The 5,148-nt window shown below is 43.9% G+C and overlaps 1 pseudogene; it reads left to right on the top strand.

Annotated features, from left to right (window-relative positions):
- Positions 1-341: 341 nt before the first annotated feature.
- LOC116275801 lies at positions 342-2,799 on the top strand (annotated as a pseudogene).
- Positions 2,800-5,148: the final 2,349 nt, after the last annotated feature.

The following is a 5,148-nucleotide window of genomic DNA, read 5'->3' as shown; positions in this document are numbered from 1 at the left end:
CCCCCAAGCACATTTCAGGAAAGTGGGAAACCCAAGCCTTGCTTGAAGGGATCTTGACACATTTAAATAAAATCAGAACAAGAAACTTGAGAACAAGCGTCATTGAATAAAATTAGTTTGAATGATCTATACTGATCTATACTGATCTATACTTACTTAAGGGCCCCATGGGGCATTTTATACATTCACATATACTTGCATACACTTGAACAGAGATTCTTGAACAAAGATCTGTTGTGCAGATGAGGAAAACCAAATTCCAAAAAGATGCTCACAAACGGTAAGGGAAAGAACGAGATTTTTTTTTTTTTTTTTTTTTTTTTTTTACTATGTAGATATGTTTGTGTTCTGGTGGCATGCAAAGTCCTTCTTTGGCATGTGAATATTAGTTATCAAAATGCACCTTCTTATAAAACAATCAGATGGCTTCTGCCCTAGTGGCCTTTGTTCCTAGTTCACATTCTTCTGTCACAGAAGCTGGCATACTGTACAATCCTGAGGAACTAGTTATACACAATTATGCTTGTTTCAGAATAGTGGGGGGAAATTGGAAAAACAATGTCACATTTGGGGAATTAAATGCCCATATAATCCATTACTTTTATTAAAAATATTTCTGAGCATTTATCATTCTTAGTTTTAAATAATATGGAATATACACTTGCCACATGCTAGAATCTGGGCTGGATGCTTTTTATACACATTGATTTAATCTTTACAACAACAGTACAAAACAAATGGTATAATTCCTAGTGCTACAGGAAACTGAGGCTCGGTAAGTGTAAGTAACTTGCCTCAAACTGCACAACTGGAAAGTTCCAGGGCCATCACTTGAACCACATCCGTTGATGTTGGACTAAGGGAATACACGTTAGCACCTTATTAAGCCGGTTGACTTGCCTTGGGTGAGTTGTAATGTCTATGAACTGCCTCATGTCTATCACAGGACAATTACACCTAGTCAATGAAACGTACTGGGACTTTATGAGGATTAAACGTGAGACCATGTGGAATCACATGAACGCTGAAGTTACACACAGCTCAGGACTCCTGAGCATGTGCCTGAAGAGGCATACAAGTACGCTCATTGGAGCATTGTTTTGTAACCGTGAAAAATTTGAAGCAACCGAAATGTCCATCAGCAGGAGAATGAAGAAAGAAATCACGACGGCTGGGCACGGTGCCATGTGCCTATAATCCCAGCACTTTGGGAGGCTGAGGCGGGCAGATCACTTTGAGTCAGGAGTTCCAGGCCAAGATGGTAAAACCCCATCTCGAGTTCGATCGGTAGCGGGAGCTGAGAGCAGACCAGAGAGCCCGGCGCAACCCCACCGCCTCCGCCGGCCTAATTACCATCACACCCCGGGAGGAGCCGCAGCTGCCGCAGCTGGCCCCAGTCACTATCATTTCAACCATGAGCAGCGAGGCTGAGACCCAGCAGCCGCCCGCCGCCCATGCCCTCAGCGCTGCCGACACCAAGCCCGGGCAGCGGTGCAGGGAGCGGTGTCCGGGGTGGCCTCACATAGGCGGCGCCTACTGGCGGGGACAAGAAGGTCATCGCAACGAAGGTTGTGGGAACAGTAAAATGGTTCCATATAAGGAACGGATATGGTTTCACCAACAGGAATGCACCAAGGAAGATGTATTTGTACCCCAGACTGCCGTAAAGAATAACCCCCCAGGAAGTACCTTCGCAGTGTAGGAGATGGAGAAACTGTGGAGTTTGATGTTGTTGAAGGAGAAAAGGGTGCGGAGGCAGCACCCGTTACAGGTCCTGGTGGTGTTCCAGTTCAAGGCAGTACATATGCAGCAGACTGTAACCATTATAGACGCTGTCCACGTCGTAGGGGTCCTCCACGCAATTACCAGCAAAATTACCAGAATCGAGTGGGGAAAAGAACGAGGGATCAGAGTGCTCCCGAAGGCCAGGCCCAACAACACCGGCCCTACCACAGGCAAAGGTTCCCACCTGACTCCATGCGGAGACCCTATGGGCGTCCACCACAGTATTCCAACCTTCCCATGCAGGAAGGAGTGACGGAGGGTGCTGACAACCGGGGTGCAGGAGAACAAGGTAGACTAGTGAGGCAGAGTATGTATCGGGGATATAGACCACCGTTCCGCAGGGGCCCTCCTCGCCAAAGACAGCCTAGAGAAGACGGCAATGAAGAGGATAAAGAAAATCAAGGAGGTGACACCCAAGGTCAGCAGTCACCTCAACGTCGGTACCTCCGCAACTTCAATTACCGACACAGACGCCCAGAAAACCCTAAACCACAAGATGGCAAAGAGACAAAAGCAGCCCATCCACCAGCCAAGAATTCGTCTGCTCCCGAGGCTGAGCAGGGAGGGCTAAATGCCGGCTTACCATCTCTACCATTATACAGTTTAGTCATCCAACAAGAAGAAATATGAAATTCCAGCAATAAGAAATAAACAAAAGATTGGAGCCGAAGACCTTAAGTGCTTGCTTTTTGCCCGTTGACCAGATAAATAGAACTATCTGCATTATCTATGCAGCATTAGGTTATTAATTTTACCTAAAGATATCTCTTTTTGGTAATAACAAACGTGTTTTTTTGTTTTTAAAGCCTGGTTTTTCTCAATACATCTTTAAAGGTTTTTAAATTGTTTCATAGCTGGTCAAGTTGAGATTTTTAAGAACTTCATTTTTAATTTTTAATAAAAGTTCACAACTTGATTTTTTCAAAGAAGTCAACAAACTCCAAGCACCTGTTAATAAAGGTCTTAATGTTTAAAAACCCATCTCTGCTAAAAAAAAAAAAAAAAAAAAAAAAATCATGATTCATTCATGCAATGGAATATTATGCAGCAGATAAAATGAACTAGATCTTACAAGTATCAATATGCATAAATCTTGAATACAAAATGCTGAGAGAAAAAGTTGTAGAATGTGTAAATTATTTGTATTAGTCTGTTCTCACACTGCTGTGAAGAAATACCCAAGACTGGGTAATTTATAAGGAAAAGAGGTTTAATTGACTCACAGTTCCACATGGCTGAGGAGGACTCAGGAAACTTTTTACAATCATGGCGGAAGGCACTTCTTCCAAGGGCAGCAGGCGAGAAAATGAGTGTCAAGAAGGGCGGGGGAGGGAAGCCCCTTATAAAACCATCAGATCTCCCGAGAACTCACTCACTATCACGAGAACAGCATGGGGGAAACAACGCCCATGATCCAATTACCTCCACCTGTACCACCCTTGACATGTGCAGATCATTACAATTCAAGGTGAGATCTGGGTGGGAACACAGCCAAATCTTATCAGTATTGATGTAAATTTTAAGCACACAAAAATACTATGAATTGTTTATTGAATATACACATACCAATAAAAGTCCTAAACTCAGATGAAAAATGTACACACCGAGTTAGAATAATCCATACCTCTGAGGAGGAGGAAGGGGAATGGAATCAGGGAAGAATACAAAGGACACTACAACTGTCGCAATAATTTTTTAAATCTAAAACGAATATGGTAAATGTTAACATTTGTTCAATCTAGGTGGTGGGTAGCTGGGTGTTGTGTTTTTTTGTATATGTTTAAAATAGTTCATCATTAGAGAAAAGCATCAAGTGGTAAGCAACTGTGAAACATCATTATTATAGCTATTCTTTATTGTTACTGTCACTGCCATCCAGGGACCCAGGTGACAGTGCTAACCTGGAGATAGGGACACTCATGTGGGCAAAGCTGCCTGATTTACACTCAGGGCTTTTGTAAGGATTAAATGAGGGAATATCTGCAAAGGTCTTGAGCTGTGTTTGCTTCCTTCCTCTATCCCTGCCTTAATAACTAAATTAATCCCAATAGAGACCACAGGAATTATCTGTGAAAGAAACCATCCCAATACCCAACTAAATGAAATATTTCAATTATCTTAAATGAGATGATGGGTGCACCTGTCCCATATGTGATGTTCAATAGCGACAATTAGCCGGGTATGGTGGCTCACGCCTTTAATCCCAGCACTTTGGGAGGCCGAGGCAGGCGTATCACTTGAGGTCAGGAGTTTGAGACCAGCCTGGCCAACATGGTGAAACCCCAACTCTACCAAAAGCATAAAAATTAGCCAGGCACGGTGACACGTGCCTGTAATCCCAGCTACTCAGGAGGCTGAGGCAGGAGAATTGCTTGAACCTGGGAGGCAGAGGTTGCAGTGAGCCGAGATGGCGCCACTGCACTCCAGCCTGGGCAACACAGTAAGACTCTGTCTCAAAAAAAAAAAAAAAAAAAAAAAGTGACAACTATTGTTCTTCCAGGGAATTAGGCTGGGCCTAAAAGAGGCATGCCATTGGCTGGGTAAAAGGCAGGTCAACTGGAACCTTATCTCACGCACTTAGCTGGCTCTCAACTTCGAGACTCTGAGGCCTCCTTGCTGTACTGGGGATGTAAGAAGAGCAAGCAGAAGATGGTTTGAGGGACTTCATGCCCCTGATTGTTTTAAATCCTCACCTTCAATTCAATGTTTTCAAAAATTCCTTTTGCACCAGCCTGATATTTTAGTTAATATGAGCAATGACCATGAAGCTGCTGGCAAGTCTGAGGCCATACTGGGGATTTCAGCACAGTGATGGAAGGTAGACAGCTCAGTTATCTGTGGTGATAAAAGACCAGGAGGGGAGGGGCACAGAGATCTCCAGAGGCAGAACTTTCAGAGAACAGCAGGTAGGATCTGAAGGAAGAGTGAAAGGAGGGCTTGCCAGAGGAGTGGATACATGGAGGCAGAACCTGGAGGCATTCTGAATACTCCCCCTCCTGCATGCCATATACTGGTCAGATATATTGCCAGCTGAATAATTCCTCTAGCGCCACTGGGTTAGGGTCTCCCCGACCTAGCTGGTCTCAGTTCCTTCCTTCCTTCCTTCCTTCCTTCCTTCCTTCCTTCCTTCCTTCCCTCTCTCCCTCCCTCCCTCCTTCCTTCCTTCTTTCCTTCCTTTTTTCTTTCTTTTTTTGATAGACGAGTATTGTCCAATAGAACTCTCTGTGATGATGGAACTATTCTTTACATGGTCCAATACGGTGGCCACTAACCACATACAGCTCTTCAGCACTTGAAATGTGGCTTGTGAGACTGGGAAACTGAATTTTTGCCTAATTTTAATTAATTGGCATTTAAAACATA

This window comes from Papio anubis, chromosome 7, assembly GCF_008728515.1.
Source record: "Papio anubis isolate 15944 chromosome 7, Panubis1.0, whole genome shotgun sequence".
NCBI lineage: Eukaryota > Metazoa > Chordata > Mammalia > Primates > Cercopithecidae > Papio > Papio anubis.
This window is presented reverse-complemented; position numbering and strand designations above follow the sequence as displayed.